Source organism: Furipterus horrens, unplaced genomic scaffold (genome assembly GCF_987537825.1).
Source record: "Furipterus horrens unplaced genomic scaffold, mFurHor1.1.pri manual_scaffold_1, whole genome shotgun sequence".
NCBI lineage: Eukaryota > Metazoa > Chordata > Mammalia > Chiroptera > Furipteridae > Furipterus > Furipterus horrens.
The window spans coordinates 79909731-79935558 of record NW_028327171.1 but is presented as its reverse complement, the minus strand read 5'-3'; the positions used below and the strand labels follow the sequence as shown (position 1 = coordinate 79935558).

Sequence of the window (25828 nt, the reverse complement as noted above, 5' to 3'; positions counted from 1 at the left end):
ATGGTAAAAGGAAAGAAGCCATCTCCAAGCACTGAAATTTTATGAATAAACAAATAGAGCCTATGCTTCACCATAAAGCAAGAGTATGAAAAAATTTTTGTTGATTGTTATCATTAGAAATTACTTTCTCTGACCAACATACAACTAAATGAGAAATAAATAATAATGATAATAGCTTCCTTAATCATAAATTTGGACAATATAAATCAAAATAGTGATTAACTTGTATAAAAAAGAGAAGATATGAAAGATAATAAAATATTACATATCAAATTATATGAAATAAAACTATAGCGGGAAAGTTATGATGCCAATACTTAGAGTAGAAAAAAAACACTAAAATTATTCATGTGAGTAATAAAGCAATAAAAAAAGTCAAATGTAGTAGGAGAAAATAATACAGATAAAAGAATAATTAAAGTAAGTAAACAAATAATCAATAGGAAGTATCAACTCACCCAAATGGGTTATTTGAAAATACTAATCAAATTGAAAAAACTCTGGTGGTATTGTATAGAAAAGAAAAAGAGAGTGATAAATAAACTGTGTTAGAAGAAAAATGGGTCAGAGAGTAGTAGCTGGGCATAAATAGAATCTATGTCATTATTAAAGATAAACATCTAGCAAGACTGGATATTTGTATAGATAATGAAAAGATGATGGACAGGAGCTATTTGGTATTACAGAAATAATTCTCAAGTATGTATATTTTATTTATTATAATGAAACTATTTATAAATAAAATAAGGCTAAAATGTGTACTATTGTTCAGTTAGATAGTAAACCAAGGCAGGAAGGAAGAAGGAGACATGTCTCACCCACTAACCCAGCAGTCCTGAGCGTGGTCCGACAATATTGCCAAGTGTTCCAACATAAGAAACACCATGCTAGCACTGGAGGAGGGGAGTCCTTGAAATTGTATTCATATCATTTCCACTATGTGGGAAAGAAATCCATTGAAACTGTGTATTTATCCCAAGGTTTAGAAGAAGGAAGAGGTGGGAGGTCCACAGAGCCCAAAGAAAAAGCTCATAAAACAACTCTGGTTAATTGCCTATCTCTGGTCACTTTCTGCTTTATGAAGGAGTTCCTCATGCTTACAAAAAGATCCCATAAATAACTTTGGGTAACTTTAACTGCCCTTTGTCACATATTTGTTTTACAACAAAGTGACCAAATGTGGTCTGGAGTAAGATACAGATTTGTGCTAACAGATCCCCATACCACCTTCACCCACCAATCAATATGTAACTTCTTCACCCCCACCCCACCAACTGTGTAAGTCCTCAGAACAAAGGACATGCTGCTCTTGCCACCCCCGCTCTTGCCTTTCACACCCGCCTCAGCAAGGCCCATTTTCTTCCCTGAGAACATATCACTACTAAACCCTGCTTACATGATTATAGACTTGCTGATCTGTAATTCTTTATTGTGTCAGCAAGAAAAACTGAGTTTTTTCCTGTAACACTATTACACCACTCAAAAAAAAAAAAAAAAAAAAAAACAGCACAGAAATAACTAATGGATCAATCTGGATCTCTATATAAACAATTCAGACAAATTTAATCTTCCTCAATAACTTTAGTGTATTTTTTTCAGAATGATGAATTAAAACTTTTTTTGTAAAATTTAAAACAGCAAGTATGTAATTGGGTCTTTGATTATTAGTAAATTTTTTATTGTGTTGGCCTCTGAGGTATGCTTGTATACAGATGGCATGTCAGTATATGAAAAAATACGCAACATAATTTGCCATTAGGGTATTACATATTGAAATTACAAAGAGACGCAATTACACAAATATTAAAAGGTCTAAAATCCAAATATCTGACAATACTAATTGGTGGTAAGCTCATAACTATTATGAGCTTATTATAGTTATTATTTTTAATAAAATGAGACACTATTCTATTGTTTTAAAAACCTACTTGTGTTGGTGGTTTACTTGGTGAAACTGATCTAAATGTTTGGCTGCCATTGCACTGCCATTTACTAATTCGAGGCATGGCACTTGGAGGACATTTAAGAGATGTTTATTGTTGGGTGAGTATACCCAAGCAGGGTATTGGTAGTATCTGCTTAGAAGGTTACACTGCCAGTTTTCTATTTTAGCCTGTAAATGCTGCCCTCAAGACTGTAAAGGAGGAAAGAGGAAGGACATCTCTAAAATCAGAGAAGGAAAACTCTGACTCCAAAAAACCTCCGCTGCCTTGCGGCATACCTCTTCAGGGGAAAGGCTAAGGGAGTAAACCCCGACAGAAAATCCGGAGCCGGAGTCCCTAAGGCGGTTTGACATTGTAGTCAACACCGTCAACTCCTGCGGCGCACCTGAAGCCAAGCTGTATTGACTTTGTCTTTCCCTTGGATCCTTCAGCTGCGAAGAGAGGGGGGGTCTGCTGCATGGGCAACAGCAGACCCTCCATATCACCCTGCCCAGGCTCTGTAGCTTCAGTTTCACTTGAGAGGACACTCCAGCGTCATCGCAAGATGTCGACTCAACACGGGAGGAGACAGATACCGGTTATAAGCTCATCCGATTGGCGAAGGAAACGAGCGTCAGGGGTCTCCTCTGACGGTGGGAGAGGTCATCGCACCTCACTGGACAGCTACCGTCTCGCCATGGCTCGCCTGCCCCACTGGGTGCGTGGGGATCAGAGAGGCGCCTCTCGAAAAGTGGGCCACAAAACACCCGCACCAGTTAATTCCAAGCAAACAACAAGAAAGAAGCCTCCGGCTCTTCGCCTCGCTAGCTGGAACATCAGGACCATGTGCCCCGGACTTACTGCAGACCTTCCGTGGATCAAGGGTGCCAGGAAAACCGCTGTCATCGATAGGGAACTGGCATGACTAAACATCGACATTGCGGCTCTACAGGAGACCCAGTTGGCCGACAACGGAACTATCAGAGAAACCAACTACACCTTCTACTGGCAAGGGAAGTCTCCGGACCAACCAAGACAGCACGGTGTTGGGTTCGCTGTGAAGAACACGCTTGTTAACTCCATAGAGCCACCCACAGGAGGCACAGAGAGATTACTTACCCTCCGATTGTCAACAACTTTCGGCCCAGTCAGCATTCTTAGCGCGTATGCCCCAACCCTCTGCGCCACCACCGAAGAGAAAGAACAGTTCTACCATGCACTGGACGAAGCGTTATCCAAGATTCCCAGAAGTAACGCTCTCTATCTCCTTGGAGACTTCAACGCAAGAGTAGGAGCCGATCACATGGCCTGGCCCACCTGCCTTGGAAACTTTGGGAGAGGAAAGATCAATGAGAATGGTCAGCGACTGCTTGAGCTTTTGTGTCACCACGGCCTGTGCGTGACAAACACATTCTTCAAGTGCAAAGAGATCCACCAGGTGTCATGGAGGCACCCCCGCTCCCGTCATTGGCACCAGCTTGACCTCGTCATCACCAGAAGAACAGATATTGGCAGCACCCTCCTCACCCGCAGCTACCACAGTGCAGACTGCGACATGGACCATGCCCTCGTGGTAAGCAAGGTGCGCATAATGCCGAAGAGGTTGCACCACTCCAAGATGAAGGGTCGCCCACGCATCAACACCAGTTGTGCCAGCAACCCAGTTAAGACCCAGCAATTCATCAACAAGATGGAAGATGCACTCGGCGAGGGAGTGGCGGCAGATGACATTATCGAATCCAATTGGCCACGTCTCCGCGACGCCATATACAACTCCGCCATTATTGCTTACGGGAAGAAAGAGCGGAAGAACGCTGACTGGTACGAGGCTCACTGGGAAGAAATGGAACCCGTGATCGAGGCTAAGAGGAAGGCCCTACTGGCTTACAAGGTCACGCCCACTCCCAGTACACTTCAAGCTCTACGGGCTGCCAGGAACAAAGTCCAGAAGACCGCCCGCCACTGTGCCAACACCTATTGGCTAAACCTGTGCAGAAGCATTCAGGAAGCCGCCGATATAGGCAACGCACGAGGAATGTATGAGGGTATCAAGAAGGCAACAGGCCCAATCCCCTCCAAGATCGCCCCCCTTAAGTCCAAGACAGGTGAGGTCATCACTGACCAGGAACAGCAAATGCGGCGGTGGACCGAGCACTACCTCGAGCTGTACGCAACGAAGAACACCGTAACAGACACTGCTCTTAAAGCCATTCCAGACCTACCAGTCATGGAGGAGCTAGACACCCCACCTACTGCGGCAGAGCTCGGCAAAGCCATCGACCGCCTTGCTTGCGGGAAAGCACCAGGAAGCGACGGAATCCCTCCAGAAATCCTAAAGAGCGGGAAACCAGTCCTGCTACAGCCGCTCCACCATCTACTCTGTCTCTGCTGGAAGGAGGGTTACATCCCCCAGGATATGAGAGACGCCAACATTATCACCATGTACAAGAACAAAGGAGACCGCAGCGACTGCAACAACTACCGGGGCATCTCTCTCCTCAGCGTCGTCGGCAAAGTATTTGCCCGGGTCGCTCTTGCCCGCCTGCAGACCCTTGCTTCCCGCGTCTACCCAGAGTCCCAGTGTGGCTTCAGAGCTGGCCGATCAACAGTGGACATGATCTTCTCCCTACGCCAGCTGCAGGAGAAGTGTCACGAGCAGCATAAACCACTCTACCTCGCCTTTATTGACCTCACGAAGGCGTTTGATCTGGTCAGTCGAAGCGGACTCTTCAGCTTGCTACGGAAGATTGGCTGTCCACCACATCTGCTTGCTGTGGTCATGTCCTTTCATGACAACATGCACAGCACGGTGTCCTACAATGGCGCAACCTCTGAGGCCTTCCCAGTCAGCAGCGGAGTAAAGCAGGGCTGCGTCCTCGCGCCTACGCTGTTCGGAATCTTCTTCTCCATGCTCCTCCAATACGCCTTTAAGGACTGCAGCGAGGGTGTCTTCATTCACACCAGATCCGATGGCAAGCTCTACAACCTGGCCCGTCTACGAGCCAAGACCAAAGTCAAAGAGGTGCTCATCCGTGAGATGCTCTTCGCCGACGACGCAGCTTTGACATCACACTCCGAAGAGGAACTCCAGCAGCTAGTCACTTGCCTTTCCCACGCATGCAAGGAGTTTGGACTAGCCATCAGCCTGACGAAGACGAATGTTATGGATCAAGGCACGGGGACTCCCCCATGCATCACCATCGACGGATACACCCTGGAGGTTGTCAACGACTTCACTTACCTCGGGTCCACCATCTTGAGCTCTCTGTCAGACGACTTGGAGGTCAACCGGAGAATCGCCAGGGCAGCCACAGTTATGGCCAGACTGAACCGGCGAGCGTGGAACAATTCCAGCCTCACTGAGAAAACCAGACTGCGCATCTACCAAGCCTGCGTACTCAGCACTCTCCTCTATGGCAGCGAGACGTGGACCACCTACGCAAGGCACGAAAGGAAACTCAACAGCTTCCACATGAGGTGCCTGCGACGCGTCCTGCATGTCGCCTGGCAGGATAAGGTCCCCAACACCGAGGTGCTGAAGCGAGCCAATATGAGCAGTTTGCATGCAGTTCTTAGCGAGAGACGCCTTAGGTGGCTCGGCCATGTCAAAAGAATGGATGCAGGCCGTATTCCCAAAGACCTCCTCTACGGCGAGCTAGCAGAAGGCAAGAGGATGACAGGGCGCCCAAAACTGCGGTTCAAAGACATCTGCAAAAAGGACATGACACAATGCTCCATCAATCTCAACACATGGGAAGTTCAAGCAGACGACCGCCTAGCCTGGAGGCTCGCGGTCAGGCAAGGTACGTCACGCGCGGAGGCTGCGCGCAACGAGGAGGCGGTCCAGAAAAGATCGAGGCGGAAGCAGCGTCAGCAGCAGCAACAACAGCCATCTGCCTTCACCTGTACCAAGTGCGGCAGGGATTGTCACTCCCGAATCGGACTGCACAGCCATTCTCGGCGGTGCAGATAGACTCTCAAGAAGCTACGCCATGGTCTCTCGAGACGGACGGCTGCCGATGACGACGACGGTAAGCTCATAGAGACAGGAACTCTCCTTCATTGCTGGTGGGGATAGAAATGATTCAAGCTGTTCAGATGACAGTGTGGCAATTTCTTTAAAAAGCTAAACATTGTCTTAGCATACAATGGAACAATCACACTCCTAGGTATTTGCCCAGTTGGCTTGAAAACTTATACCCATACAAAAACTTGTAAGCAAATGTTTACAGCAGATTCATTAACAATTGCCAAAAAAAAAAAAAAAAAAAAGAATAAAGAAAAGAAAGAAGCCATCAAAATGTTCTTCAATAGTTGAATGGATAAACAAACTATGTATATCCATACAATGGGATGCTAGTCAGTCACTAAAAAGACATGTTCTATCAAGACACACATACATTGTAATGAATCTTAAATGCATAATGTTATGTAAAAGATGCCAGTCTGAAAAGGACACATACTGTATAATTTATATGACATTTATAACTTCTCACTCCTTAAGTATTGTAAGGGCCAAGTCAGTAAACTACACATACTGACGTCACTATAAAAAAAAAAAAAGTACAGGAAGGGAGAAACCCTACAAACGCTAAAACAGCAATTTGATCAGTCACGAAAAGTATAAGTTAAGTTGATTATACGTTCCTAATAGGATGTGATGAGGATGGCACTTTACTTCTGTGGTCTTATTCCTCCAAACCCATAATAACCCAAGTATAATTTTTACTGTAGATAGTCGGAGAGCTGGGGAGTCTCTCCCACTGGCCAAGATGGCGGCAGGGGTAGGTTCTTTCATTGAGCTAGCCAAAAGCTATAAAAATGAATGGATAGGATCCCATATACTCCACCAGCTAACAAGATAATTGGATTAAAAAAAAAAAAAAGCCTACCCTCCCTATCCCTGGAAGAACTGGAGGCTGGGGCAGAAGGAGGATATGGTCTTTATGACTGGAGTCCAACATTCTCCCAGGCTGTGCAGCACGTGAATAAAGCATCTGGCCTTTTGCACCAGTAGCATCTGCATCATGAGTTTGGCTTTTGTGGTGGCAGGAGCCAAATTCATATTTTTCTTGGTTACATAATTATAAAAACAAACATCAAACAAATCTCAATTGAGGGCCATTCTACAAAATATATTATCATCACTTACCAAAATTGTCAAAGTCATCAAAACAAGGAATGTCTAAAACACCATCACACCAAAAGGAGCCTTAAAGGACAGAATAACCTACTTAATTATATATCCATTATACAACTCTAAATTTTAATATGTCCTTCCAAAACATACAGCAGAGTATTTTCTTTGAAATAAATTGCAAAACGTTGTGACTTCCCATGGGATCAATTTACTACATTTTATGCTTAATTTTTTTCTCTTTTCTCCCCAAAGTTTCCTTTATTATTTGAAAATACCAAAGTGAACTTGCTTTGATCTTTTTAAATTAACATACGGTAAATTTCTGGTGAAAGAATGTTACAAATTCAAATTGATTATGTAAGCTATGTTCACATATGTTAATACCATGGAGGCACATCAATTTTCCTGCTACCTGGAATATTTTCTTTAAAATCTGTTGACTGTGGCTGTTATGCAAATTTCCCATTGCATTTTATTTTAGATAAATGTTTTCAATAATATGTAAAATTTTTGTTTTTTGGATAAATATAAAATATCGATATAAACCCCTTTAAAACATTATTGTAAAATTTTACCACCAATCCAATTATTCTAAGTGTGACTTAAGTTTTCTATTTTTTTCAAGCAAAATAAATGACTAGCTCAATTAATGAAGCAAAGTGTTTTTCAGAATAATTAAAAAGAGACATGAGCCTGAAGATACACACAGACTAACTCTCTCTGTGTCTCTCACACACACCACACACACACACACACACACACACAGAGTTAAACTTACCTTTTCAAACTATCCTTTACATTATCTGGCACAAATGGTAAATAAGTAAATTATTTTTAGTACACAGCATGTCTTTATTTTGTCATCTATATCCATCCAGTCTTTCAAGATTTCATTTTTAATAGGCAATTAATTAGTTATGTTTTTTAATATTTCTCAAATCTAATCTTTGTCTTTCTATCAGACCTCATTCCCTACTTGATAAATGAGAAATTCTTGAAAGGAAATATCACAGTTGGTAGTGTATTGAGCTGGACTTGAACATTTGTTACATTGCCCTTCTGCTGTAAAAGCTAAGAGGACCATATTTATGCCACACTACTGAAGTTTATGAGTCTGTATAACCAAGGTATACGGTTGGGATTGATTCATCATATGCCAAAGCTGCACAATGAAAACATCATGTCAAGATAAAGAAACTCAGTACAATAGAGCTATTATTTCTGAGGATTCAGAAACAAGGCATGTTCTACATGGCTCTATATGTAGTTTTGTAGCATGAAGTCAAATAAAGAAAAATGAAAGAAAAGATACAGACACACATGTATATATATATTTAAATACACTCAATTTTCCAGTACAAAACAATAAATCTCCCTGTAAGAATTCATTGTTTTGAATATCCTAAGCCCTTTGACTATGATTAGTGACTTTAGTTTTTGTGGGATGATAATATGTTTGAGACCTAAAAGCTATCTCCACTTATCTCCAATGTAACCATGGGGAATTTTCTATACTTGTTCATTTTTCATCTTTAAAGTTGAAATGACAAAAATAAATTATTTGTAGTTATATTGAATTCTTTAAATAAATAAACACAAAACACATAAAACAATGTCTGGATGTGATAGTAAACTGACAATAAATAACTACTCATTCTTACTCTGTAGTCAATTCCCTCCTATTGTAACATCATATTCAATAAAGAATTATTTCCGATGGTAAGTTCCTGAACTTGTAATGATAGGTACTATCTCTGGTAGTATTAAATTCTGGAATACTCATCCTGAAGTCTTGTTTTACCATGCAAAAAAACATATTGACTTCAGATAATTGGGTCCCTAAAGATTGTACTTACCTTTTGAAACTAGAGAAGTATAACAATTAGCTCCTGCTGGAATTACAGGTAAATTGGCCTATTAACACATTAGGTTTAGCTAGAAAAAGTTATAGGTACATAACTGCCATACACAATTTTTGTAATTGTTTTCAGAAATTGGAATACAATCAGGATGCACAGGTTAATTATTCAAGGTCAGGAGTTCTGGTTTATTCCTCAGAATTACTTCACATCAATCAGAGAAGGAAAACTCCGACTCCAAAAAACCTCCGCTGCCTTGCGGCATACCTCTTCAGGGGAAAGGCTAAGGGAGTAAACCCCGACAGAAAATCCGGAGCCGGAGTCCCTAAGGCGGTTTGACGTTGTAGTCAACACCGGCAACTCCTGCGGCGCACCTGAAGCCAAGCTGTATTGACTCCGTCTTTCCCTTGGACCCTTCAGCTGCCAAGAGAGGGGGGGTCTGCTGCATGGGCAACAGCAGACCCTCCATATCACCCTGCCCAGGCTCTGTAGCTTCAGCTTCACTGGAGAGGACACTCCAGCGTCATCGCAAGATGTCGATTCAACACGAGAGGAGACAGATACCATGTCACTCCCGAGTCGAACTGCACAGCCATTCTCGGCAGTGCAGATAGACTCTTAAGAAGCTACACCATCGTCTCTCGAGACGGACGGCTGCCGACGACGACGACTTCACATCAAAGCTTGTTTTGTCTATATGCCAAAACAGTTATTAGTCTGAAATTCCCTCTATTTTGACAAAGATTTTAGAAAACAATTTTTGATATGTAAAATAAATTGACAGTCACATTTATTTTTATTCTTTGACCTGAAAATCAAATACCTGGGGAGATACATCATTCTTCAATAGTTTGTTCTGCTGGTCTTTTTGTCAGTGGCTTAGAGCAGGGGTCCCCAGAACTGGGCCTTGGACCAGTAGTGGTAGTAGTCTGTGGCTTGTTAGGAACCAGGCCACACAGCAGGGGGTCAGCAGAAGGTGAGCCAGCAAGTCTCCATCTGTATTTACAGCAGCTCCCCAAGGCTGGCATTACTGCCTGAGCTCCATCTCCTGTCACATCATCAAGCATTAGATTCCCATAGGAAGGTGAACTCTACTTTGAATAGCGCATGCGAGGGATCCAGGTTGAGTGCTCCTTATGAGAATCTAATGCCTGATGATCTGAGGTGGAGCTGTGGAGGTGATGCTAGCCCTGCGGAGCAGCTGCAAATACAGATTATTGTTAGCAGAGAGGTTTAACCACACAGAGACCATAATATCTCAATTGCTTGCAGACTCACATCAAAACCCTTTCAGTGAGTGGTAAGTGACAATTAAGCTGCATCTGGTGGCAGGCTATAAAACCACCATGGAAAAATGATCTTCCATGAAACTGGTGCCTGGTACCAAAAATGTTGGGGACTGCTGCTTTAGAGGTACAGATATTTTCTGGGATTTTTTTCCCACCACACTGGTACTGCATACAGAAAGAATAAACCTTCTACTCAATACAATTTCCTCACTTCAGATCTTAGTTATAGAAAAGGAATTTTGTACTTTTTTCTTCCCTCTGTCATACTACATGTTTTTCCATAATAAAACCATATGTGTGTGTGCACGTTACGTTTCAATATCCACAATTTTTTCAATACTGGAGATGAGAGAGAACAATAGTGAATCTCTGCCTTTTTGTTATGTTTATTCTGTAGCAGATTCAAATACTTAAGTAGTAAATGAATAAATAAATCTAATAGTTTCCCAAGCATTAAGCGCAAAAAGAAAAAAAAATATGAAGATGTGATAGTTACTTGGGTATTCTAATAGTTAGAAAAATTCTTTAGATATTTATATCTTTACTAAGCCTTTTCTGTGCAAGTGGCATTTGAACTAAAACATCTAATATAAAGGAACAAGCTATATAAAGTGTTGAGAGCAGTACACTCAAAATACCCTTAGGTGAGAACATGCTTAGTGTGTTTGAGGAGCAGAAATAAGCCCAGCGTGACAGTTGGAAAATAAGTGAGGAGAGCTGTAAGAGGTGAAGTCGGAGGAATAAGAGATTACATAGAGCCTTGCTGCGTATAATACTCAACTTGAATTTTAGTGCTAGATGGCCACAGGATATTAGAATGCAATGTTTGCCTCTAGAGGAACTGTTTTAGGGAGAGACTGCAGAAATGTATAAGGATGTTTGTACTTGCCCTTGAAAAAATAACAAGTTAATATAAAGTCTTTTTTAAATAACATTTTAATAAAATTTTAATAACATTTTCTTATGCTATCTAATATTAAGTATGTTTTCAGAATTTGATGAACAAATAAAGGTTTCATTTTCATATAGCATCTAAAAATTAGGGCTTTTTTAATTACATTTTCTCAGAAAGTATTAAATTTTCACTTATTAACATAATTGTTCTATGAAATAGAATAGCTTTTTAAAAAACCTTTTAAGATCACTATGGAGAAAGTGAGGACCAAGAAATTCTGGTGCTATTTATATCATAAGATATAAATTAATAAAATATAATAACTGAAAATTGATATAACTGTTATGTTTAAAACCTGCTTCAGTCAGTGTAATAATTTTCCTCATAGTACTCTCCTTCTATGTACTGTTAAATTTTGTTTCTGTTAATATCCGTATTAATTAAATTATAAGAATCTATTCAAATACTAATTCGTTACATGAAATATTGATCCATACAGAAACAGCAGTGATTTTCTATCTTAGTACTCTATTTTATATAAAATATTCTGGAAACTTTTTTTTTTTTAGTATAGAATTGGCCTTCACTTAGAAATCTATAAATGTCATTTTGAAAACTGTGCCTTATGCTGCAGTATTTCAATGAGATATCATGTAATTAAGGTATTTTGATTATCCTTCAAAGATATAAAAAGCTCAAAAGCTTTACTCAATAATGGGAATAATTTAAGGACTAAGGAAAAAAAATTAAGTTTCTTAATCTATGATTTTGACAGGCTTTGTAAAATCATTACTATCTATATAAGTACCTGTCTCTTGACTGTACTAAATATTGATGAAAAGAGTGATTCAATGCCATGCCTTTATTAACACGAGAACAACTTTCACTCCTTACAGCTGCCCAGGCCTGCTTAAATCCACTTCTTCTGAGTTCCTTTACCTTTGAGAGAAGGAGCTGGTAGTCTGATTATAATCAGAGTCTAGGTCATCTACCATTTCCTATTTCAAAAGTAGGAAGAATTTCTGTTAATTTTCAATGCCATTAATTAAACGATACTTTATTTGCATTGCAAGATTTCTCCTTATGGGTATATTGCCCTTAGTAGCCCTCTAGGAATCTGATATTACTTACAGGTTGAATTAAGATATTCTTGGACCTCTGACTATAATTGTATAATAATAACATAAAAAGTAACTTGGAATTGATTTGGATCTGTTATACCTTCAGGGATATAATCATTAAAAGGAAAGACAGTTTACCTGTCTTCAAGAAGTTCACAGATGCTTATATAAATATCGAGCAATGTAAATATTGTTCTATAGACAACAAAATACAGGCATGTACATTTTATTCTGCTTAGTTATACAAAAAAGGAGGACTATTTCAACAGATATGTTATTTAAGTTTGACCCTGAATGGTGAATAAACCCTTTCCAGATGTAGGTAAGCAAGGACATAATAGAATAAAAGGAACAAATTTGGACAAATGTTTGAATGTACATGTATATTAAAATGATTAGAGAAATACATGATAAGTGTTGGAACAATATGTAAAGATAGAACCAAGGGGTGCTTTGAATTGGTAATAATCAAGTTTTGGAATTACAATAATATCTTAGAGTTGAGAAAAAAGAGGGAGGCAAACTAAAAGGACCTATTTTTGTATTACAGAGATCATGCTGGATCCTTAATGAGAAAGAAAAAAAGAGAAACATGTTTGGAAGATGGTTTATGATAAACTTTCGGAGACTGGTTTAAGGAACCAATACAAAGGCAAATGAAAAAGCATATGGGACACTTGAAAATGAATATATGTTGCTTAGGACCATAGATTTTAAAATATAAACTTGGAATTTGTCATGGTATAGAAGATATATAGTAAGCTTGGAAAAATATATCCTGAAAATACACTTTAGCAATGTCTCAGTTAAGTTGTGGTTTAAAATATTTTCTTTATTTATGAAAAAGAAAATAGTGTGGCTGTGTTGAATTGACAAGGAGAATCAGGGAAAATATAAAGCCCTCAGAGACATCCTGGGTACTCCTTTCTTGTTTTTAAGTGACCAGAGTAAGCTAGACAGAAACAGGAAATGAGAATCAATGAAAATCATTGATTGAGCAGTGGGTTAACGTTGGGATGGACAGGGCAATCACATGGTATTTCTGAGTCCATGAGGTGAGAAACAATAGAATCTCTCCATGTAAAAGACTTGTCTGGGAGTCCAGATCAATGTGAAAATGGAGTACTCAGCTGAACACAAGACTGGGTCACTTACTGCTGCAGAAACATTTCTTTGGTCATAGTCTCTGTGCATGAGAGAAGTTCAGTAATTTTTTCTTCTCCCCAATGACCATTTTACATCTGTGTCAGCAGGGCAGTTCATTTTAACCCAAAAATAAACCTACTTGTGTTGTTTCTCAATCTCAGGAGAGAGTACCTTAATACAGTCAGTGACAGAGCAACAAGCTCGCCATCAGTAAATGCCTGATGCAAATCAGGCAGGGATCATAAAAGGGAAAGTAAATCCCACTAGTTAAGCAGGTGGAAGTTTGATCATTGCTCTGTTCAATATTATTGTGGGTGGGAGAGTGTTTATTCCCTCATCTTTAAAGTTGGTTTCCTCCCATACCGTATAATGATAAATACCAGGATAGGAAATTTTTTTTTATCATAAAATTAATAGCCTATCTGGAAATTTCCTTCAAGTATCATGTATAAAATAAAAGTGAGATATTGTTCCTATAATTAATTAAGGATGTTCATAATAAAAAAGTAACAGAAAATCATAGATAGACTTCCTGAAAACATGAAATGCATTTGATAATTATCCATCAGCTTTTCTTTTTATCTGTTAAAGAACTGCTTTATTAATGCAAACTGTTAATACATACACACAAACTATAAAGCACTAAGAAACTTAAATCTCTATGTCATAGCACACAGGCGATGGCAATTCAACATCCAGAGTCGACAGAATGCTCGAGGGAGACGGCAACGGATCAGACTCCCACGGAGGAGAGGGCATCTTCAGAGGTGGAGAGGGGGGGCGGAGGTGTAACAGCCTTTCAAGCTTCCTCTCCTCATCCAGGATCATGAGAGGCACTCCGTTCAAGGGGAGCTGGGCGATCTGGTGTTCTTCAGGCAGGTCGAAACTCTCAAAGTCTAGAGGATTGAAGGGAAAGAATTTTTCTATTTCTGGATAGGTGTCATCTGAGGCAGGAGCAGAGCTTTTTTCTTTAACAGTCTTCTCCATCACTTTTTTAGTAGAGAAGGCTGCCTGTTTCTGTTTGAGAGGTCCATTGGTCTTTACTGACTTTTCTGTAGCTCTGTTGACAGTTCCCGAAGCCTTTCTGGGAGCTTTAGGTAAGGTTGGTGGAGCATCAAATATTTTGCCAACATGTGGTATTGAAACCTGAGGTCTCCCATCTAAAGCTTTGACTGAAGGCCGGGACCCCAGCTTCAGCCGGTCCTTAGGAGTAGCACGAGTGCCTGGTTGTCCATTTTCCTTATCCACAAAGATCACAGTAGCCATTCTGGATTAAGTGAGGATCAACAGCCTATCCATCAGCTTTTTAACTTGAATAAAGAGAACAGAGATATAGTCATAGTATTTCCAAAATAATTTATATCTATTGAAATACTGAGGGTATTTTCAGACCATCTCATTGGTTGGTTTCCCTCCAGCGCCAATTGATATTTTTTTCTGACTGGCTGTCAAAGTATTGTAACATAAAGTAGTCTGAGATAAGTAGTCAGATGTATTGCTAACTTGGAGATAAAAAATGATGATGTCAAAGAAAATGCCCAGAAGAAATCTTTATATTTTTTATAATAATTCACAGGATAAAAATGTCTTATAGGAATTAGATTATAAAGGAAAGATTAAAATATTCATCCATTATTATTAATGAATTATACACCATGGACACTGAAATAAAATGCTTTTCCTAGTCCCCTTGTAGACCAAGCATGATATGAATTATTTCAATAAAAATACTGAGTATAATATTTAGAGGAACAAAGCTAAGTATTCTCAGGACCTATAACCATTGAATGAGGTATTACTACATAATCTCAGACCATCTGTGGCAAAATACACTGAGGTTTTTGTTAAAATGTATGCCCCTGGTTTCCAACCTCTCTAATTCAATTACAATATCTATGAATAAAAAATAGAATATGAATTTCAAACAAACTGATAATGTGATTCTTATGCACACTAAAGCTTAAGAATCTCTGCCATAAAGATAGATGGTTGTTATGGTTGGTTTGTTTTCCTTCTGTCTTTTTATAATAAAATATAGATTAAAATAAGCCTTGTAAAACCATAGTCTCTGTATAATGGGTTTATACTAAGCATACAAGATATCCAATTATGAAGGAAAGCTTACCCTTATAACAAACAAGATAGGTGACTTCAAAAAAACAGTCTAATTGGAGACTGGTTGAGTCAACTGTATGAACTATGAGAAAAACAAGAATGATAAAAACTAATATGATTGTATTTAGAGTGTGGACTGGGATGTTGAAGGCAGAAAGAAGAGAAGGGGAAGAGATATAGAAGGGCTGGTCAGAGTGTGCTGTAAAACTGCTCAAGGAAAATGGGGAAATAAAATATTTCATCATCACAGTTCATGATTATGGGTAGAAAATGTAGAAAAATCTCCAAATAAGAAAATTAATAATATAAAATGCCAAAAGTAATAAAAATTGCCGAGAAAGCTTCTAAAGGATATGAGAATGAAAAGGCAACGAAACTCATGCTTCATGAAATTGTCATTAACTTGGGGAGCAAGTAGAGAGACTTAAAATAGTAATTGACTCTAATGTTACATCACTACTGGAAATATCATAGCACATAAGACTACTTAAAATATGGCCTAAATTTGGTAAATATTATAAACAATATGATGATATTTTGCATTAACAACTAAGAAATATAAATTATACAAAATAGTCTCATTTTAATATCAGTGATGGCTATTCTGAGGGCTTCTACCCAAAAGGGTGAGTTATAGAGATATGAATGGTTTTCAATAAATTACTTTGATAGGGAACTGCCCTGGCATTTAGGAGCATGCAATTAATTCTCTACAAGTGAGAAAGTCATAATTTAAAGAGCAGTCAGTGGGGAGAGTAACAGAGTTCTCAGAAGTAAATTCTGGAACTCAAATGCATTTTTGCTTAGCTCTTGTTTGGATCCATCTGTAAATATGTAAAAATATTTTTCTTTTATACTAATATCCAGGTTATGAAATACTCTCTAAGCTACCAACCATACAAAGTTCAGCTCTAGTCCTTGCAGAAGACATAGTGCTTCAAAAACTAAGGCACTGAATATTTAATGATTTACATGCAGTCAGTCACTAAGTAGTTTGTGTTGTGTGTACCTGATATAGTATAATTAGTATACTATAATATAATACAATAATTATAATATTGGGTCTACCAAAAAATTTTGTTCTTTTTCCATAAGATGGCTCTAGTAGCACTTAGTTGTCTTTAACTTCATTTGAAACAATTTTGTGAGATTATACTATGACAGTTGTCATATCAGTATGCATTAAAAAAACTAACAAAATTGGTGAATTTTTTTGCAGCTATTTTAATATTAAAGATGGGAGAAAATATGCAACGTTTTTGGCAATTATGCTTTATTATTTTGAGAAAGGTAAAAACACAACTGAAACACACACACACACAAATTGTGTAGTATATGGAGAAGTTGCTGTGACTGATAGAATGAATCAAAAGTGCTTTGCAAAGTTTTGTGCTAGAGATTTCGCGCTGGATGATGCTCCACAGTTGGGTAGACTAGTTGAAGGTGATAGCAATCAAATTGAGATATTAACTGAGAACAATCGATGTTTTACCACGTGGGAGATAACCGACATAATCAAAATATCCAAATCAATAAAATTATTGGTGAAAATGAAAACTGTGTATTTTATTTTATGGAAAACATATGAAGTATTTGCTAATATAATATAATATAATATAATATAATTTATACATATATACATATTGTCAGTAACCTTGCTGGGAAATCACCTGGAGACCACTCTAGAAATAAATAATGGGTTTATTGAGGAAAAAGGGGGAAGAGCGGTGAAGGGAAAAGGAAATTCCTGGACTGGCTTGAGGGCCCATAGGTGAAAGGGGAAGCAGTCCACGTCATGAACCCATAGGAACAAGGGGAAAGGAGAAAAGGGAAAAAAGAAGGGGGGAAGGGGAAATGAGGGGAGGAGGAAGGGGGAAGGGGTGAGTTTACCCATCAACACATTCAGCAGGTCATTTACATCTCCCTGCTTTTCCCCCACCAGGCCAGTGAACGTATCTGGCTAGGTCACTCAATTTCTCCTCTGGGAATGAGCAAAGTCCATTATTATTTCCTACGGGAGGGTCTAGGACCAGGTTGATTTGCATGTGGTTTCTTTGCACACATCAAAAGTCCAGGTGGGCATTCCAGCAGCCTCCATGTTCTGACACATATATAATGTACCTAAGAGCAGTAATCAGACTAACTTACAAAAATTGACATCACATATATGAAATTAGAAGTTGATTTTATTGTGAAAGAATAATGGAAATAAATTGTCAAACCTGATATCTGTTTTGCCTTACTGTTTATGAAGGTATTTGAACTTGGTGTGTGTATGTAACTGACAATGACAGAAAATTATTTTACATCATAAAAAGTGTTTTAGTTGTTGCATTATAGGCATATTATATGTGTCATCAAACAGTCATCTATTTAATCCATAAGTACTAAAGGTTATGTAGAAGAGGGATTCTGAACAATTTACTCATTGGACCTCAGTTTAAAGTTATCACATTCTCCTTAAAAAGCCATTATAAAATCATAATGAAGATTTCATTTAAATTAATCTCCCAATTCTCCCCAACACAACCATCCCAGTCTTCACAGAAACAGGAAATAATACTGATATATAGCTTTCTTTTTAATAATCAAGTTAAAATATAACAGGTAGTTCAGATGCAATCAATAGAAATTTGCTACTTGGGCCATATGATGTTTGTTGTTATGTTTTGTTTATATCAATCTACCTTGAAGATTTCAGAAGTATTTTAAAATCTTTCTCTAAAGTGTAAGACTAAAGATAATATGTAAATTTTTAAAATAAAGAATATTCTAGGCTTGGGAGAAAAATAAGCCAGGCTACCCATTACTGTGTGTTAAGTGACATTGAATTTGCTCTGCCTTATTTCTACTTACATTTTAAAAAATTGGATTTTTATAACCTGTGCAAATAACACATCATCTAACCTACTTTGTTAGACTAGGAACTTAATAGCATAAGAAAAAAACTTCTTCTCTTCTTAATTTAGGTAAATCTCTCAGCAACTCATCATACCTGTCATAAAGATATTATGGAAAATATCTATAAAAATACACAGTGAGTAATACTTACATTTATAGTGTAATTAAGTTATAAATTTCAGTAAATTTTTTATTATAAAATGGTTTTTGGTTATATGTCAGTAAAGTAGAATTTATTTTGTCTGTATCTATTTGAACAGATATTATGTACTTGTTCATTTCTGTTTAATACGACAATACTTCTTTGTGATACCTCATGAATAGAAACAACACATGCAACCAAAAATAAATCCTTAAAGCATACTTTCTATGGAAATTCAGTTAATCAAGAAAAATTTAAATTATTTTATTTTATTTTATTTTATCTTACAAAACACTGACTTCCTAATGTAGACAGTAAAATCAAAAATGTTGTTTCTCTACGAAAACAAAATACAAGAGAATCTATCTAAATCAAACCAGTATCTTTCAAGATACAGTATATGAACAATATAATCAACAGGTAAAAAAAAACCTGATAAAAAGAGTATAAACAGAAATTTTGAAAGTATAAAGAAATAGAAAGGAGGAAAATTAATAAATAGGTTAATATGATTGCCAAAAAAGTTGAAAGCATGGTTTTACAACAGTAATACATGATGAATTAAATAGTGAAATTACACATCGATATACATATATATATATAAAATCATACATATATATATACTTATATATAGTTTTTCCTACTTAGTAAAATAGATACTAAAGAGTGTGTAAAAGAATTGATATGCTAATATATGATCTCTCAATAACAATTATCTGGTTTATATCTTGTCCTCATATTTTTTTATTATTACAGAGAATTTTGTATATTCCCATATGGTAGTATATATGATTTAAACTGTTTTACTCCACTCTCCTCCTATCTACCACAGTGATTTTCCTAAAATGCAAATATGACTAAATTATCCTTTCATAAAAGCCTTCAATAATGCTCCATTGGCTTAGGATAAAATCCATAGTATTCAACAAGACAGAGAAGGCCTTTTATAATCTGACCCCTGCACGCCTGCTAAGCTTATTTTTCGCAACACATAAAAGGTGCATATACATATATATACACACAAAATTTACAGCCCACAGAGTATATTCTCAGACTTACTACTTCTTACACATATCCTCCTCTGTATAGTCCATGTAATGTATCTTTCAAACTTAAAAAATTTATCCTGAAAACCAAATTTTTTGTAAGTTTTCACACTGAATGCAGTGTAACTACATTATTTGTTTAAATTATTCTTAATTCATAGCTCTATCCATGTACAATAATAATATTTAGTGATTAATTTACTTTTATCCCACCCCATAAGAAATAAGAATGGTGTGTTTAATGTCTTATTAATTCCAGTCCAGAAACCGCAGAGATACTCGAACATATGTGAAAAAATGTAAATTTATATTTGTTGAGCACCTCATTTCCTCCTTAAAGTACCTATAAGGCTGGTTATTATCATTGTAATTTTACAAATGAAGAAAATATTTAACTAAGTTTACATAAATAATTGGAGTAACTGAGATTTGGACCAGGTTTTTGACAATTCCAGAGTTCTCTTTATGTTATTTCACATTGCTAAATTATGCAACTGAATACAATTTAGGAATTATTTTACTCATGATGCTATTGCTTCTCTGGAAATAGACTTTCAAAAGCAATATTAAGGCAATAACTCTTCCATATTTCTAAACTATATGCTGTTTGCAAAATCTTGATACATCTTAGGTAAGGCAAAGCCATATTCAAGGTTGGAGGCAGTAAATCAAGTTTGATCCAGTTATGTATTGTTTTTTTTATGATGAATGAGGTCTTATTTCTTTGCATGTATGAACAAAGTTGTTTTTCTCACCCACTGATGATTCATTTGGGGTGATCCACTTGTCCAATGAAGACTTATCACAGAGGATCCACTATCCAGTGTGGTTAAATATGCGCAGTTGGCTTGTCCAGAAATGAGCAAGGAAAACAGACACACATATACATCTTATCTGAACCTGAAATCACTGAAACTAAGTAAAAATCAAGTAAGTGAGGCCATATTGTGAAAAATTATACGTGACCTCTGAACAATGTTGTAGGTTTTCAATATTTTAAGACCGTGTCATAATATTATAAAATTATTAAAATATTTTTAAATATTAGTGGGCAATGTTATTTTTAATTGAAATAGTGATGTTCTAATATATGTTAGTTCAGAAATCTGTAAATAGATTTCATGTCTAATTATATGAATTAGCTTTGGTCAGTATGTGAACTGATGAATGGTTACAATGAAGATGCAGTTAAGATTATAAAAACATTCTATTTTCATTGTGTTTATATTCTAAATAAATGGAGTGGTTCATGTTATTGTCAACCATTTAAAAAATTGCTATATATTTTCTTCCCCCCCAAACCATACCTGTACAGTAGCCTTCCTTATTCATGGTTTTGTTTTTCTCAGTTTCAGTTACCCAAGCACAAGTATAGTCCAAAAATATAAAATGAAAAATTCCAGAAATAAACACTTCATAAGTTTTAAATACACGATGTTCTGTGTACTGTGATAAAATTTCAAGTTGTCCAGGATTATAAAGCCTGGGACGTAAATCATTACTCTGCCTAGAGTCTCCACTCTGCATATGCTCCCTGTCCATTCATTATTTAGTCACAGTCTCAGTTGTCATATTGCAGTGTTTATGTTCAACTAACCCTTATTTTCCATAGCAATGCCACATTTAATTTTATTATGGTATATTGTTACAATTATTCTATTTATTTTTATTTGTTTTTAATAATTTTCTGTGCCAAATTTATAACACTTTGTAAAGTATATGATTGTCTAACCATTATGCTGTACACTTGAAACTAATACAAAATAATATTGAATATAAACTGAAATTGAAAAATAAAATTTTAAAAATGAACAAAATAAAATAAAATATATTGTAGGTATGTAAGTATAAGAGAGTAAAGTATATATGGGGTTTGGTTATAGCCACATTTAGGCATCTATCCACAGATAAAGGAGCGACTATTATATTTTTATATTTATTTCTCTTGATACACATACTTTCTATTCTTCATGTAGAATTTAATCCAATTTTTTAAGTGCTCATTTTCCCTCAAAAATTGTTAGACTCACTTAGAATCCATTTTTATTCTTTTTAAAGATAATCTTGTTCTGACTATTTCCCTTATATAGTCATCTCCTTAAAGCTAAGTAGATCCATTGATAACTACTATAATAGGTGATTATTACCCACTAACAACTGTCAACAATCACATATAGAAGTTTGTTGTGAGGACAATCAAATTTAGTCAGGCTTCCTCATCCAGATACTCAGGCATGGGCTGCTCAGAGATAAGAATTAGATTCACATATGCAGCGCACTTGCAGTTACGTAAGCATTGATGTCATATTTTGGCTGGTATCCAGCTTCGTCTATAATTACAATAAAAGAGGCAGGAACCGCCATGGGCGTGTTCATATTCAGACAGCAGGCAGGGAGCTAATGAAGGAGCGGCGTTGAGCACCAGCGCGCACCGAGCGAGTGAACAGCAGAGGTGCAGGGTGACTACTGTAATGTCTGCAATTAAAAAACTGTCAGAGACCCCAACCTTACCTCGCATATTCTTCTGATTGCCAGGCAAAAAGGGAATCTGCATTGGGTTCCATTATATTTGTCAAGGAAGATTTCAGATGTATAGGACCTAAAAGTACTAAAGAAAAAAATATATATATATAGTCTCTATTTGTTGCCTTCGTCTATCTGATCTTTTTACCTATAATGGGAGCATATCTTGGGAAGATATTAACTAGGATTAGTGAAATTCTCTTCAGATCACTGCTGTTCACTCCACTTTATGATGGTTGCCTAGATAACTGCAATTTGAACCATTGTTATCATTCTTTTCAAGGTTAACTTATATTAATCTATTTTCAGTTCCTATATCTATGTATATATCTCTATTTTTATCTTAACTATATCTATATCTTTATAAACATTTATATCTAATCATCCATCTTTAAATTTTTCTTGCAAAACATAGTATATAAGCCTTCTTTTAGGTTTTAGGAGACTTTAGGATTTTGCAATACTTTTATTGGTAACTGCAACAAAAATCACAGAATCTTTAAAATATTAGCATTTCTTCAATTGTTTCCACTATTTAAAATTTTTTAAATATTATATTTATATTTATTTATATTTTAACTTTCTATCATGATTCACTGGGGGTCAGTGTTATCTCCTCACCTTATATTAAAAACAAGTCAAAAGAGAAAAAAAAGACATTAACTTCTGCTTTTACACATTTCTATATGGTGTATTTCTTTTTAATTAATATAATATTTTGATTTTTTTTGTTTGTTGGGAAAGTAAAACATTTCAATTTGCATTTTTTAGTTGCAATTCTTTTGTGATTGTGCCATTACTTCTCTGGATTCATGCTTTCAAGAAATATATATCCCAGAAATATTTTGTTATGACCACAGTTCTCAGAAATGCTTTCAATTTATTATAAGGGTAAATTTTTCTTTTTAAAACTAATATGCTTTAATTTTTAGAATATTTTTAGGTTTACAGAAAAATAAGTGGGAACAATAGTGAATTCCCTATACCCCTACTTCCAATTCACACACAGCCTCCCCAACTCTCAGCATCCTGCACCAGAGAGGTGCATTTGCTATAATCAACAAACTTTCACTGGCACATTAACATCACCCAAAGTCCATAAAGGTTCACTGTTTATCTTGTACACCTGAGTTTTCACAAATGTATAATTACATGTACCATCATTATAGTATCATGCAGGATAGTTTTAGACTCTTAAGAAGCTACACCATCGTCTCTCGAGACGGACGGCTGCCAACGACGACGAGTTTTGTTGCCTTACAGAGAGTCTGTGCCCACTTCCATCCCTTTCTCCCTTTCTTTGAACATCTGATAACCACTGACTCCTTACTGCCTGTATAGTTTGCCTTTTTACAATGTCATATAGTTGGAATCACTCAATATGTAGCCTTTTCAGATTGACTCCTTTAAGTTATCAATATTTTTTAAAGGTCTCTATATCACTTACCATCACTTGATATAGCATTTCTCTTTCTTATTTGTGTTTTTAAGACTTTTTTAAAAGAGCAATTTTAGGTTTACTACAAAATTGAGGGGAAGGCATAAAGAATTCCCATATAACCCCTATCCTGGTACTTTGTTACAATCAAGGAACCTACTTTGACACATTATAATCATCTTAATTAAAATGCTAGTATCTTCTAGAGACATGTTCATAGACACACCCAGGAATAATGTGTTACCAGCTGCCTGAGTATCTACTAGTCCAACCAAGTTGGCACATAAAATAACCACCACACCTGTTTCAAGAAAACTACTTGATGTGAATTTTGGGCCTATGTAAATAATTATAGTTTCTGCTTACAAATGTGACTACTTGAGGTGTTGGCCAGCAAAGTTGCATTATCTTATAATCATGAGCAGAAATATTAAAAGGTGAAGATGACTAATCACAGATATTAAAAGTAATTTTGGAATTGAATGATGTAACAATATTTCTGGTTTACCCATTCTTGAAAACACACAACCTCCATATTTCTCATCATGTGAAATATTCACCTTCTTTTGTGGCATGGGAAAATGGAGACATCTGTAATAGTGTCAATAATAAAAATAAAGGAAAAGAGTTTAACAAGAAAAGGTAATTTTATTGTATGAACTAAAATATCAGAATTTATTATATATCCATATAAACTCATACACACCCCATAGATCAATAATACTTGTTTTTAAAGTTTATAAAACATTTTATATGAATACATGTATATGATATGCATTAGAGGGTATAAGTGATGATTTAGAAAAATATCCACTAAATGAACAATAGTGAATATGTTTACAAAGTATAATGAGGACTAAGATAAGGAGTTGTTCAAAGTCGCCTTAATATTTACCTCTCACTTAGAAAAATTTTAAAGTACAGAATATATTTCCCTATTCAAGTAGCTCAGTTAGTTAGAGAATTGTCCCAGTATGCCAAAGTTGTGGGTTTGATCCCCAGTCAAGATACAAACAAGGGTCAACCAATGAATACATTAATAAGTGAAAAAACAAATCAGTGTTTCTCTTTTTCTCTGTCTCTAAAATTAATTAGTAAAAATTTTTAAATATACAGAACACATTAACATAATGTGTTATAATTAATATAATTACATATAACATAGAAAAAAGACATTGAATATAAAATAAAAATAGATGAAAACTCTTATCTACAAAGATAAATACTTTGTAGAGAATATGCGAGTAGCAGTCTGAACAGTAGAGAATGTAGAGCACAGGTTAGGAAGAGAATCTTCTTTGTACCAGTGAAGCAAATGTTTCTAGTGCCTTCCACAGAGGTTTGACAATATCCTGTTTGACTTAGGATGGGCAAAGCCTGGCTGACTTTCAGTAATCCACCAACTTCTGCCTAAAAAGGAGATCTAAAAAAAAAATCCATTCTTTAGAAGTGACTAAATTAATCCCAGGGTGTACTTAATACACTGCGAGTCTATATTTAATGTTTTTTTATAAATTGTGGAAGGAGCCCTGGCTGGTGTGGCTTAGTTGGTTGGAGCATCATCTCTTACATCAAAGGGATAGGGTTCGATTCCCATTCATGACACATATCTAGGTTGTGGGTTCAATCCCATGTTGGGGTGCATATGGAAAGCAAATGATTAATGATTCTCTCTCTCTCTCACATTAATAAACAGATATTTTTTTAAATTGTGAGAGTTGCCCTAACTGGTGTGGCTCAGTTGATTGGATGTCATCCTGCAGACCCAAAGGTCACCAGTTGGATTCCTGGTCAGGGCACATGTCTGGGTTGTGGACCAGGTCCCTGGATGAGGACGTGTGGGAGGTAAATGATCCATGTTTCTCTCCCTGTCTTTCTCCTTTCCTTCTCTTCTCTCTAAAAATAAATAAGTGAATAATTGTGGAAGGAGTTAATTTTTGTTAACAAATCTATTATGAACTTCTGTTATTATATTTTTGTTTGAATTTTACTTTTAAATATTAACTGTTAATGTTTTATTATGACTTTATTGGTTGGCATATTTTTTTCAAGCTAGTAATTTGTTAATACTATTTAAGTTGTGGGCAAAAAATGAATTAAATGTATTGAATAAAATCTTCACGCTTCAAGTGGTTTGATTTGTGTTAAGCAAAGACAAAGTGTTCTCAGGATAAAATAAAGAAAATATAATTTTAAAACACATTAATAATGAAAGAGGTGGGCATAATTACTTACACAATCTAAATTAATGTAATTCTTATATTTAACAACACTTTTGTATATTTAATAAT

General features: G+C 36.4%; 1 pseudogene; it reads right to left on the bottom strand.

The window, feature by feature from the left end:
• Positions 1-13986: 13986 nt before the first annotated feature.
• Positions 13987-14658, bottom strand: LOC150021344 (securin pseudogene; annotated as a pseudogene).
• Between the last annotated feature and the right edge of the window lie 11170 nt (positions 14659-25828).